A 14,928-nucleotide genomic window follows, 5' to 3' on the forward strand; every position below is an offset into this window, starting at 1 on the left:
TTACGTGTTCCCGTAAAATGCTGCCCTGACAGTACCATGTTTTGATCCACAGCTGTTCATAGCCCCGCCCTTGATTAGGTAAACAGCTGTTTACAAGTCCTCCCTTGAGTTTAAGTTGCATAACACAGATGATGGAGTTTTCATGAATGCACTCACAATAGGTGAATGAGTTGAATGGAAGCCATGAGAATGAATGAATGAACTGAATCCCACCCAGCTGCTGAGCAGATCTTGAACGTTCATTAACAGCCATCAACTGTTGCTTGAGTTCATTATCATGATTACGTCATCAAACTGAACCTTCTGTTGGCAACATTCTAATCACACGTTTGTGATTGCACTCCTCCAGGGGTTAACCCTCTACATCCCATAACAGACGACGCCAGCCGCTCTGTACTCTCCAGTAATGGCCTGTGGTATGTAATGAGGGGTGTACACACTAAATCTTCTGAATGACAAATAAAATGCCAGTGAAAACTACTGATTCACGTTTCAGCTCAATTTGAGATATTCCTGATTATTCTAAGTATATTCAATATTATCTTCTTTTCTTAAACTGGTCAGGAATCGGCAGCATTCTAGACTTCTGCTGGGGTCTATCGGGTTAAATAGTTTAGTGGAGTGTAAAAAAATGACATCTTCACAGATATCTATTCATATCTAAACGATTTATATTTAGATACTTGAACAGGGCTTATGATTTCATCCACATATTAAAAACTTGCCATAGCAGTAGTAGCAGTCTCAGACCTTGTGGCAACAGCACATTTCATTAGTTGTGTGCGGTGTCGCACCATGTACGTGTGTGTGTGTGTGTGTGTGTGTGTGTGTGTGCGCGGTGTCGCACCATGTACGTGACCTCGGTCTGATCTTGCTCGTCGGTAACGGTCAAGAGGCAGGACCGGACATCGCAGACCTCAGTGTAATCACTCATGATGTTTGCATGCAACGCCATGTTCGACAGCTCAATGTCCATGTAATTACAGAATCCCTGCCAGATGTTGTCAGGAAAGTTACACACACACACACACACACACACACACACACACACACACACACACACGCACGCACATACAAACTGAGAATACGCTATTTGACCACACACATCACACTCTTCCCAAACATTACACTTGGCCAACAACACGCAGTGTATACATCAACTCCCCTGGTTGAACATGCCACTAAAAGTAAGAAGATCAGAACATTCTCTTCATGTGCATTCATGTATTTTATGTCGTACTAGACTCGTAGCCCTGCAGCTTGTCTGCTCCTGATCTGCTGAGGGACGGAGGCAGACCTTGAAATGAGCAACACATTACTGCAGACAGGGAAGAGACAGTTTGCACCCTTGTAATGGCTGGCACTTGGCACTTAGCAGCTTTTAGAGACAGGGTTTTAGAGACTCACGCCGTGACATAACTGTGACAAGCTCAACTCCACAGAGTCGCATAAACTCCCTCACATCGACACACCCATGCCCAAAATCTCCTCCTGATGATAACACACACACACACACACACACACACACACACACACACACACGCTCCTATCATGCCCCAACTCATCTCTACTGGAGACCTCTCAGCCATTCCAGGACAAAATGGCCTCACACGCGCTCAAAGAGGCTGTTACATAACTAATCCGAAGCTCACAGGCATTTGGCCAAACTGAGACGTTTCCCCCTTACAGGAGGACAAGAGCTCAGGAATAGAGACGGGTCTGGCTTGGATATGGCTCACTTATGGCTCCGTCATGGCTCATATCATCTCGGTCTCAGAACTATGTTTATCCTTAAAGTTCTTGGCAGATGCCTTTGTTCAAAATGACGCACAATATTAGTGATGGACTAAATAGAATTTGACAGAAGAATAACACGAACCATAAACATATACCGATCGGGACTTATGAGTGTGTGTGTGTGTGTGTGTGTGTGTGTGGAGGCATTTGTATATTGCGCTTACACTGTGTACAACTTTCGTAAGTGTGTGTACTCAGATATGTCTTAGATGCGGCTCAGTTATGGCTGAGATATGGCACAGCATCAGCTCTTGCCTGAGGCTACTGAGCAGCCCGTCACATACAGCTGGCAAACCTGTACTTGCACGATATGTATACCTAAGGTGTGTGAGTGTGTGTGCGTTTAAGTGTGTGTGTGTGTGTGTGTGTGTGTGTGTGTGTTGAGTGTGAGTGTACATCAGTCATTCTGTCTGTCTGTCACTGTGTATGTGTGTATGCATGTGATCACTCGTGCACCTGTGAGGACACTTGTGGGGTGGGTGTGGTCCTTCACCTGTGCAGACATGTCTGTTTGATGATGGTTTAACAGACACAATGCCTATTTATTTTTGCTGTGCAGGACAGGATTGCTGCAGACAAGCCACTCCAATGTAAATCTGTCTGCAGCTCTTCATGTGTTTAGATTACAGGTGCGCTCAGATTCGTCTGAACGTTTGACACAAACATGTTTGTCCGAACAGACACATTTGAAAGATTTTATGTGAACATTCCATCTCTGTGGTAACTCTCCGTCCAACGCCCAACATGTTGGAGAACTACTATATCAAACTGTTTGTGGGTGCTTGCAAACGTTAACGTAAACATAAACGTTAACATAAAACAGTTTGCAAACATTTGCAAATGCTTGCACATGTTTGCGAATTTGAACGCGTGTTTATGGTCAGATTCATACAGGTTTTTTAAATCAAATGATATAATACACTCTTAAAACAAATGTGTTGTCCCTATCTGGACACAGAGATGTGTTAAAAAAAAACACACAACTTATTTCAATGCAAGTTGTGTTATTTTCAACACAATATCGTGTAACAAAATAAAAAACACTGTGTTGTCCAGATGTGTTGAAAAATAACACAAGTTATGTTTAAAGAGTGCACACGATCCTGGTTTGCAGGTGCACTGTGGTACAGTTAGTGCATAGAATCATAAGAAAGAGTAAAGTCATTTCTTGTGCATTAGCCACATTGTCTAAGCCACAGGGCAGTGTTTCATGCAAGTTGAGAGAAACAAAACCATATTAATACCATATTAACTACCCCCGTGTATTAACCTCATAGCTGAAGAAATTTTGCAAAATCAATGTATACACTGTAGTTGGGAAATTGCATGGACCACCTTTGGACCTGCCTGTACAGGTACACCAAAAGCCTGCAGCCTGGGTTGCATGGCTGTTACTAAAATTAAAGGGCGTACCAGAGGAAGAGACAACGTCACAGGATGGAACATACAGTACATGTAAACAGTGCACTGAAAGCCTAATGCATATGAATGGCTCCACAGTTCCATCCCTGCAGATCTGGGAGAGCAAACGGCCAACGGGTCTCACCAGTTCCAAACAAGGGATTAGCGTTTGGAGTGGAAATATTGTATTTCGTTAATGACAGGCAAAGAACTTTATCTGCTTCCACGTCAGAAATAAATGCTTGCGTCAAACGGATCATGCAATTATTATGTCACATACAGTATGTTGTCTGTGGGGAATTATGGGCCGTGCAGTCAAGACCTTGCTCTCTTAGTCATTCTTGATGCAAACCTAGCACTGTCTTCATTAACGTATAGTTCACAATAACAGGACTCTCAGAAATCACATGGTTTCTATGCTTATATAGAAGGCATACGGATCACTCAGAGAGGACATGGCAGAATTACTATAATGTGAGTGACTTGAGCTGACTTAGTTATTGATGTCAGTTTCCACATGCGCTAAAAGTGGAAATGGTCCACACACTTCAATGAGTATTCATTGAACCACACAGTGAGGAAGAAACTAATGACCTCATCGCCAATTGAAATCAAGTGCACACACACACACACACACACACACACACACACACACACACACACACACTGTACAAGATAAAACACATCAGTTCAAGCTCATAGATGAGCTGAGTGTATGATGATTCCTCTTGTTTCTATGAAGAGCAGCCGTTCTATGTGTGGACGGATTTAGTCAGGGCCTACATTGCCTGACTCACAACTACAATATCCTCCTCCTCATCATCTCCCTCTCTGTCTCGGGGTTTGTATTCTCTTAAACACAAAGACGCCCTTCTCTCAACCTGCTGCCTCTTATCTCTCTAAGTCTCAGGACGTGTTTTTGTCTTTTTGAGCACAAAGAGACCCAGGCTTATCCCCCTTCTCTCTTCATTGTCATGTCAACCAGCTGCCTGTGTCCAGGCCTCGTGTGCAGACCAAAACAGTTGGCTGGACCAATCAGACGTGTCGGCGTTGAGAGCATTTCAGCTTTGACCCCTGTCTCTGACCGCCGAAGGCCGCCGACGTGTCAGCAGGAAGCAGGAGTGAGTGGCGGGTTCGGTCGGGGCAGCAGCGTGATAAATCCAGGGGACGGCCGCTGAGTGTCTTTTGGAGGGATGATAAAAGCGCCATGGCTAATCCCCCGGCTGCTTGTTGGGTAATGCACTTCAGCTTTGTGCTAAGCAGAGGAGAAAGCCCCACTGACACTGCTGCTGACGCTGACGCTGATGCTGCTGCTGCTGCTGACGCTGATGCTGATGCTGCTGTTGATGCTCAATCTCAGGGTGCTCCCCGCCTCCACCCACTCAAAGTCCTGTCTACACCAACATCTGGGTCTTTCCAGCGTCCACCCACTCAAGCCCTGTCTGCACCAACATCATGTTCTGGGTCCTCCCTTCCTCCACCCACTCAAAGTCCTGTCAGCACCAACATCTGGGTCCTCCCTGCATCCAACCAATGGGACTAAAGCAGCTCCATCAACATGATGCTATGGGTAGTCCCCACTTCCACCCACGCAAGCCCTGTCTACAGTAGCACCATCATCCACTCATCCGTCTATCCACCCACCCAGACAGGCACTGTCTAAAGCAGCTCCATCAACATCATGCTCTGGGTAGTCCCCACCTCCACCCACTCAAGCCCTGTCTAGCATCATCATCCACTCATCCGTCCATTCTCCCATGTACCAGTACCCAGACAAGTACTGTCTAAAGCAGCACCGTCGATGTCATGCTCTGGGTCATCCTACCTCTATCTCATCCACCCAGGCTCTAGTCTACAGCAGTTCCATATCTACGTCCACTCAGCCCTGCTAACATTGATTCTGCTGCTGAAGCAAGCTCTGGGTCTTCCTAACCTCCTACCCCCAGCAGACTCTGGGTCTTCCCAACCTCCTACCCCCAGCAGGCTCTGGGTCTTCCCAACCTCCTCCCCCTCAAAAAGCTCTTGGTCTTCCCAACTTTTACTCCCCCCCCCCCAGCAAGCTCTGGGTCTTCTGAACCTCCAGTCCCCCCAGCAAGCTATGAGTATTCCCAACATCCACCCACCCAAGCAAGCCCTGGGTCTTCTCAACCTCCCCCTCTGTCTATGCTACCCCAACAACAATGACACCATGCCCTTGGTCCTCCTTGCCTCCATCCACCTGTCCATCCATCCACCCTAACATCGTCTGCTGCAGCTCCAGCAGCTCCACCACCACCACCACCACCACAGTCTGGGTCCTTCCTGCAGCCAAGGGGACTGTCTAGAGCAGCTCCCTAAACAGCCAAATGTTATTCTCTTGCTGTGAGACGTTTTGGATACAAGACGTGTCTGCTCGATTAATACATTTTGATCCACCCAGGCAATGCATAGGTCCTTCAACATAATGATGATGTTAACCACCAGAGTGAACCAGTGTTATAATGTTGACAAGTTTAATGATCTTTTCAGGAAAGAAAAACATGTTTAAGTATTCTACTTTCATCAGAACAGCGTTAGCATTTAGCAGCCATAAAGTTTCAAATGTTGACATGTTAAGTTCTTCATCTCTATATGACAAACAGGACATTTCATGTCAATGAGTTTCTCTTACCTGTTCAGGTCAGGCCACGGTATGTCATGAGCTCAGGGCCTCCCCATTCAGATTCTCCTCTTCTCCCTCATGTTGATGCTTTTATCTGAGTCTATCTGATCGGTATATCATGCGTCCAGTTTTTGTCCATTCAGACCAGGATGCCTCTCTTCTCCCTCATGCTGATGCTTGTATCTGAGTCTATCTGATCGGTATATCATGCGTCCAGTGTTTGTCCATTCAGACCAGGATGCCTCTCTTCTCCCTCATGCTGATGCTTGTATCTGAGTCTATCTGATCGGTATATCATGCGTCCAGTGTTGGCCCATTCAGACCAGGGTGCTCCTCTTCTCTCGCATGTCAGTGCTGTGGGGCAGGTAGTTGGTGGACTTGTTGTTGTGCTGGTTGCTGTGCTGGTTGTTGTGCTGCTCGTAGCGTGCGGACGAGGCGGGCGAGTTCTGCATGACAACCAGGCGGATGGGCGACTGCGTGGGGGCGACCGGGGCGGGCTCCGGGTCCAGGGACTCCTTGGTGGGGTCTTTTCCGCGGCAGTCGTACAGGATGCAGGAGATGAGGAAGACCACGAGGAGCGTCACATAGCTGCCGATGAGGATGATGAGGTTCAGCGTGACGGGGTCAATCTCCAGGGCAAATTCCATGAGACCCATGGCGACTCCTCATGCCACGCACCGTCGACCAGGAGAAACGAAACCGCGGACGCCACAGACATCCAAAAACACCACCTCTTTAAAAAACAACAACACGGCCCCACCGCACGACCACCACCACCACAGTAACCCACCACTACCACCTCTCTATCGCAAACAACAGCAGTTCTGCAAGCACTGCCACAGTTGGCATCAAAACGATCCAACCACTGTGAGGAAAGGAATCCCACCTCTGACACCAAGGGATCTAGCAGCTGCAGACAGGACGCGTTGGCACCACTGGCAGAACTGGCGCGGGCTCCAGGAGAGCGAACGGTGAGCGAGCGAACGGTGAGCGAGAGCGAGCGTGCGACCGAGCGGGCAGTCGAGTGGAGTCGGAGTGGGCAGAGCGACTGCAGAGCGACAGCAGGACCCGCGGTCAGATCAGAGTGGATCTGAGGCTTTGCGGCTCCCGCGCCTTTAATCCCCCCTCTCCCCCCCCTCAGCCCAGCCCAGCCGAGCTCCGGCTCACCTCCGGCCCAGACCCGGTCCAGCTCAGAGTAGTGCCCGCAGGGCCAACGATTAAAGCTGCTGCTGCTGCCACCGCCACTGCTGCTGCTGCTGCTGTTGTCTTTAATAACTTAAGCTACTGTTTTAATTTTGCCAACTGCGCTGCGCGCGGAGGATTTACACAAAAATAAAGTGTAGCGCAAGAGATAGAATATCATATTTCATTTGAAAAAATCACCAGGCTGGGAGTTAGTCACTCTGGAACTCATGAGAGGGTTGTGTAATTATGTAATTGATGCTTATTGGTGACATAACACAAACAACATTTGTTGTTTTGTGATGCGAAAGACATGTGACACTGTTGCAACGCAATGTTATAGTGCAGTACCAAAAAGATTATTTGATGAAATCAAATATAAAACAAGGTGCTATACAGAACCAAAAATGGTTCTATATTGCATGCTTCATATATGGCACTCCTAAATGGTTCTTTAAACCATTTTGAGGAGTTCATCAAAGGAACCCCTAAGGGTTCTTTAAATCATGCATGGTTCTATATAGCACCCCAAGAACCCTTTTTTATAGAGTGTATTATGTAAAATTATGAAATGGTGTGCACTTCTGTGGTCCAGGTCTGAGGAATCCCGTCACTGGAGCCAAATTCAGCCAAGTGATTTGTATGGCTCTTGTAAGGTTTTTGCATGCATGCTTTTTCAATAGATAATTTTAATTGACCAAGATGTGCATTAAACGGTTTGTTTCTGCTTGGATGGCAGGACCCCATGGGCTATTCATAACAGATTAATTTATGATGATCGTCTCTAGGGAGCACTCTTGGAGAGTCAGTAGGATGTTTTGATGATGGACAGCTTTGGTAATTCTCTTACCTCAGGGAGGCAGTTTGTATGAGGGGTAATTACAGACCTTTGGCATGCAACTCATTCATTCTCTCTGTTTCATTTGCATGCACATAATGTACACACACACACACACACACACACACACACACACACACACACGCACATACATATTTGCAATGACACAGAGAGAGAGAGAGAGAGGGAGAGAGAGAGAGAGAGATCACTTTGCTTCTGCGTCTTTTAATAACTCTAAATCCTACACACAATCAGGGAACTCACACTGCCATCAGCCTACTGCATCCCAGAGAGCAACAACGTTCTTTCTAGAACCACAAAGCAGTTCATTCTGGAACCATGACTCAAGTTCATTCCGGATTGCCGTTCCGGAACTCTCCATGCATTCCAGAGCATTCGGCCAACTGCTGGCTGCCATGACTGCACACGATGTGCCGCATTCTCATAATAATCATGAAATGGTCATTTCCCCCCTGCTATGCTGGGTGGGAGATTACTGCTCAGCCCCTGGTGCTTTGGCAGTAGGCTGGCAAATTGAACGATGGCTTTCGCATGCTGGGGTGAGGGGGCAGTTGGCAGTCTGCTGGGGGGATAAGCTGCCGGCCATCCCGCCGTTCCGAGGTCACCTTTCTTGCACACCCGCCCGCAGAGCAGGGACCTTCAGACAGATGTTCCACACCAGGGCGCTGTCACGCACACAGCCTGAACCCACCGCATCGCTCGCACGCACGCACGCACGCACACACACTTACAAATGCACGTCTGCTCTCGTCAACGTCAACCCCACATTAAGCACAGAAACAAAAGACATGCAGTGGTGAAAATGTCCATACACCAAATGTCTGAACTAGACCTTAGAACCTCACTATATGCCAACATACACACTCTCACGCATGGTCATACCCGACAAACATCTTGTCTACACACACACACACACACACACACACTTACACACACACACACACTTACACACACACACACACACACACACACACACACACACACACACACACACACACACACACACACACACACACAGACATACACACACACACTGTACACAGATACAATGCACATTATGCACCTTCCAAGACAGAAAAAGACATGCGTGCAAATAATCTTGCAAAAACAACATACGTGACACAACACATTCAATGCATAGGCACACAGCCACACATAGCATGTAACATACACAAACACATCAACACACCCTCACACATCATTGACTCAATGACTCATCTATAGTATAGACTTATACTATTAGCACACAAACATCTATATCTATATTTCTATAACTGTTGGAAAATGTATGTGTACAATGTACATATTGTCTATACATTTCAAGGTGAAAAAAACAAACATACCGTACATATTTCTGCATTTCATCCTGTCCCTGATGGTAGCTCCATCTAGTGGCCATTCTAAAAATGGAAACAGGGAGTAGTCAAAATAAAGCTGTCAGTAGACTGGCTTAACATCACACTGCACAGAGTAAAAATAGAATATTCCAGCTCTTTTAGAGGGGAAAATAACCTTAGAGCGCCAGTAAGCTATTACCATGTACAGTATGAAGAGCTCAGTGAGTCTGGGCCAAGTAAGGGCCGATATAGGACCGTGTGTGGGCCAGTTTTAGGCCAGAACTCTGCCTGTGGTGGCCAATGTTCCGATGTGTTTACTTCATTGATTGCTTCCGCCAAGGACGTTGTGTTTTTGTTCAGTCATCTTGCATATCCCAGGTGCAGAACGAAAAAGAAAAAAAAAAAAAAATGGTCAGTAAATACTAGGTCCGCACACTTATTTCAATCTTTCTTTTGGTAAAATTACAATGACAAAATAAAACACAAAAAAGAACGAATCAAACAAGCGAGCAGATTGCAGAGAGTATTTATGTTCAGTATATTTTGAGTATTTTCATTGTCATCTGTCTGTCCCGTTTGTCAGTCAGCAGGACTAAGCAACAACTACTGGAGTGATTTTCATGAACCTTGCAGAAGGCTGTAGAACAGGCCAAGGAGGAGAGAAAGGAGCCAGTTCAATTCTGGAGCCGGTCCCAATCGCTGGAGGGGAAAGAATTTTCTGTTTGCTTTCCGTAACATATTAGATAGGACATATTGGCCTTAGGGGAGGGCTGTGCTTTCACACACGCACACACACACACACACACACACACACACACACACACACACACACACACACACACTGCCCGTACCTCTAATGAAACCCAGAGGAGGGGAGGGCTACTTTACAGTATTCAAGGGAAACGGTGGGTCTCCCCAATCTGTAACCCCAATCTCTTCTCCATCCATGTGATCTCTCTCCCTATCTCTCTCTCTGTCACACGCACACGCACACACACACACACACACACACACACACATCAGCTGCAATCACACCACTTCTGACATACTCTACATGTGAGTAGCCAAACACTCACAAACACACACTCACAAACATACTCACAAACACACACACACACACACACACACACACACACACACACACACACACACACACACACACACACACACACACACACACACACATATATAAAACTGACTGTTTTGACAAAAAACTCACCTCTTTATATTCAAAAGTCCATAATGTCCTATACTGCCCTACATAGCAAAAGGCAGTAGGCTAACCGCATTTTTGGTCGAAAATGAGTTTTCATTTTCATGACATTCAACTTGTTATGAAGATTGATATATAGGCTACTAAAAATAAGCTAATGTAAAGTAACAGACCTCCACATGTCCAATAATCCACCTACAACTACTTAGGCTGGACAACAAGATAACTTTCAGGACTTTTTTTTTTACAGTTTGCACTCTGCGTAGTTACTGCCTTTTTGCTTTGCAGGGCAGTATAATAATAACTGAAAAAAGTATCAGCCTTTGTTTGCTTTGCTTGAACTGAAACAACCCTGGTGCGTTTCATCAAAGGCCCTTCTAAGATGCGCCGCACGTCGCCGCGGTTCCTGAGGACGCGCTGGAAATATCAACACATAGATGGGCCGCTTATCTAAATGACTCCCATCTCATCTCAGTGCTCACCAGCAATTTTTGGGGCGGATAGGAGAGTCGCTATTTCCTGCTCCCCAAGACACCCCGTTTGAAAGCGAACAACAAGCCTGAATGGAGAGACTAGAAGCTGTAAAATGCGCAGACCTCATGCTTCAAAGGACGATAGTGTGTAACGTGAAGAGAGAGAGAGGGAGTTAAAACGCGTTTCCTAACTCCGTTCCGCGCTTGGAACTCTGATGTGATGTCGACAAGGAGTATAATTATGTCATGACCGACAGGGCAGATGTTGGGTCACTTCCTGATGCCGAGAGGGGTTCATATATGGTAAGTTTTTTGAGGAAAGCTAAAGTTTTTAATCCACAGCCTCTCCAATCGGGTCCGGGGCTACTTTTTCTGGAGAGGAAAGACAAAGACACGTAGCGGGAAGTTCTGTGTCCGGGACAGATGTTTTGGGTTTGGAGCAGCGATTGCAGAGATTCCGTGAGCTCAGTAGCCGCCGTAAAGAAAGAAAGGGCTCTATGGGAGTCTAACGTAAACTCAGCGGTTACATTATCAATCTCGATTATGACAGTTAGGTTATCTCATTCTCGAGGAATAGGAAACAATGCTAATAATTCGCGCTTCAAACTTTAGATTTACAGAGAATGGATCTGTACATGCGAGAGGACTGCGTTGTCTGCTGAAAGCACGTTACGGCAAGGATGGTAATTATCAATGGATGATTTCTGAAAAGCCCCGAGAAGAAAGTTCTAAAAGCATAATCTAATCTTCTTTCATATATGGATAAATAAGTTGCATTTACTGCCTGTCTGTCGTTGTTGTTGTACTTGTGAGTTTTGTCACCTTGTTTGCTTATGGAAAGCGGGTTCCTTCTGCCCCGTGCGTTTGCGGATCTGTGAGCATAGCGCGGACCGGATGCGCACATCACCTGTGGCTTTTGTCTCTGAAGTTGTTTTGATGACAACAATAGCCACGTGGAGGCACTAAGCCACATCATTGCGCGTGATTGAATGGGGTCCAGGGCGACAATATTAGCCACACAGATGTGTTTATTAACTTGTTTGCTCAAAGACACCTGTGAAAAATGCCTAGCTTCCTCTGTGACAAATTGCATTGTAGTCTGATCATTGTGTATATTTTGGCTGTGACAAGCCCATTGTTAAAGTAAATAAGACTGTAACCTAGCTAAGGATCCCCCTACCCCCTCTTCTGTGTGTGTGTGTGTGTGTGTGTGTGTGTGTGTGTGTGTGTGTGTGTGTGTGTGTGTGTGCGTGTGTGTGTGTGTGTGTGTGTGCGTGTGCGTGTGCGTGTGTGTGTGTGTGCATGTGTGTGTGTGCGTGTGCGTTGGTGTGTGCGTGTGTGCGTGTTTCAGAGATGGCTCAGGATGTCTTATGAGGCGAACAAGAGTGTCCTACTGGTTCCCCAGGAGTCGCATGCGTCATGTGTGTTTCAGTCGGCTGAGGAGCGAGACGAAATCCCCGGCATGGGCGACGACAGGTAGGCCAACAACCCCCCCCCCCCCCCTCCCACACACACACACACACATACACCCCCCTCCAGACACATAATCACTTAACAGCAGCTCCACACGTCAGTATTAACCAATCCACCGAGTAATCAAAGCCTGCAGGGCACAGTCTGTGAGTGAGTGAGTGAGTGAGTGAGTTTTCCATCCTGAGCCCAGTCTAGTCCCGGGGGAGGGTTTGGTTGGGGCATGTTATAGCGGCAACGTTGCCAGCACACGCCGCTCTACGCAGCCAGACGCCTTTTCTCCCCAGCTGAGAGAAAACCACCTCAGCATTTCTCACTAATGACCGCTATTAATGTCCTGTTACCGCAGATCGAGCTCCCTAACAGCTCCCGTGGAGGCAGTCAGACAGGACATCATCGATCAGATGGAAACAGTGTGTGTGTGTGTGTGTCAGCTCCCCCCTGTGATTCACACGTCTGGTTCAGTCACACTAATGAGCATTGCTTCTAGTTGTACAGTAATTTCCTGTGTAGTGTTTTATGCAAGTATTAAAGAAACAAAACCATAGTTATGCCATATTAACTGCCCCCGTGTCTTAACCTCATAGCTGAAGAAATTAGCAAAATCAGTGTTTAAGCCGCGGCTCATAGTTGAGAAATTAAGGTAGATATAACATGGCGAGAATAAGACCGTCCACAAGTAGTTTGTACTGTCCATACTCTCAGAGTGCTAATAGTTTGGAAGTTACGGTAGATATAACAGGGCGAGAATAAAACCGTCCACAAGTAGTTTGTACTGTCCACTCTCTCAGAGTGCGAACCTTAAGGAGGGACGTTTCTAGTGTCCACTGAATGAGTGTGCTTCCTCTCTGGGGGGGGCCACACCCTTCTGTCTCATTCTGCGTCTGTTACAGTGCAGAGATAACAGCAGCTGCTTATCAGAGCCCGACGATGTTATCACAGCAGAAGGGCCGCCATTGTTTGCCCAGTAGACAGCAGGACAGAGCCCCGCTCACAGGGGTCGTTGGGGTCAGGGCATCGCTGAAGTCTGGTAACTTGATCCAGGGCCTTTGATGGTGAGATAAGTTGGTGATGATTTATATAGTCGCTTATAAATGAAACCCGACACCCCTCTCGTTTCGTAATTGCCTATCTGGAGGGCTTTCCAGCCAGCAGAAACATTTCCAGTGGACCATCACCTGTATTGTTTTAGCGTACCTGTTAACACAGACCCATTTGGGTGTTACACTCACATTAAAATACTGAAGTATTAATGCGTATGTCGAAGTTGACTAGAGAGAGTTGCCCTGTTGAGCACAATCAAGATATTTACTGATAGAGTGAACACGAAAGGAGTGGAATATAACAGAAGATGCTGTTGCTGTTGCTCCATTGGAAGTGAATGTGCTGGCTGAACAGCCTTCTGTGGCATGTACTGTAGTCTATTAGGAAATGGATTTCAGGCCTGGCCTGTCCACTAGACCTGGTCAGTTTGTGCTTTCAGTGTTGGCCTAAGTATTTTCTGATTTTGCCGGGTTCACTGAATCTTTTTAAAATGTTGTAGGAAAGTACACTCTATACATTTCTTGTAAATCCTGACATTTTGTCCTACAAGGAAGGTTTAGTGCTCATCCTCAGGTCCTCTCCTTGGGTCGTGGCCATGCAGTGACTCACCAGAGTGCTAGACTACAGCGCAAGGTGACGGAGTGTGTCCTCACCAGACTGCTAGACTACAGCGCAAGGTGAAGGAGTGTGTACTCAGCCAGCTCAGAGCCCCACTGTTGAGACAATCAAGTCTTAGTGTTCACCAGCAGATCCGACCGATGAGCTGGCTGCATGTGAGCAATTTGGGAGTTATAGTCGACAAGCCCATTGAAGTGGCAATGCAATAGGGTTGTAAGGAGCCAGAGGGGAAGTGAAAATGACCGGCTAGAAAATGACCGGCTAGTCCTGCTCTGCTCTCCTCCGACTGGGTAGTGAGCTGCATGGAGACTTTCTTCTATTGTGTGCCTCCTGGCAACACAGCCTGGTGAATGGATGGGGACCCTATGGCAAGGATCACATTGACCAGCGACAAGTGATAGATTTCCTATTCATACTTTGCACGTGACGTCACAACTACTGGCTGGCAGGCAAGAACATCATTCTCCAGCAACGAAACCCAGTAAACTAATCAAGGACCTTGCCAGGACATTGGCGGTTTCACCATACGAAAGTTGGTGTTTTGAGGTGAAAACAACGTCGAAATTGGTACGACTTACCAAACGTAACATGAGCGTAGACCGCTCGTGTAACTTAGGAATGAGATATACGGTAACTTCTTTTGAAATATTATGGTCTGGCCGTTGTGTTACACTTTACAACTGCTGCTTTGTTATTTAAAATGTGACTCCCGTCTATATGAATCACCAGTCTACCCTTTGGTATGAAAGTGTGTGATCTCTCACAAGATGTTCACTGGCCTTTTTTCCGAATCTTAGCGGAACTAGAGCTAACAGTACCATTACGACTCTACAGTGTGTGAGATGTGGGGTAGCCTAAGTCACGGCCTCTGGCTGGTCTACAGTATATCCCAC

This window comes from Sardina pilchardus, chromosome 3 (assembly GCF_963854185.1).
Source record: "Sardina pilchardus chromosome 3, fSarPil1.1, whole genome shotgun sequence".
Classification (NCBI taxonomy): Eukaryota; Metazoa; Chordata; class Actinopteri; order Clupeiformes; family Clupeidae; genus Sardina; species Sardina pilchardus.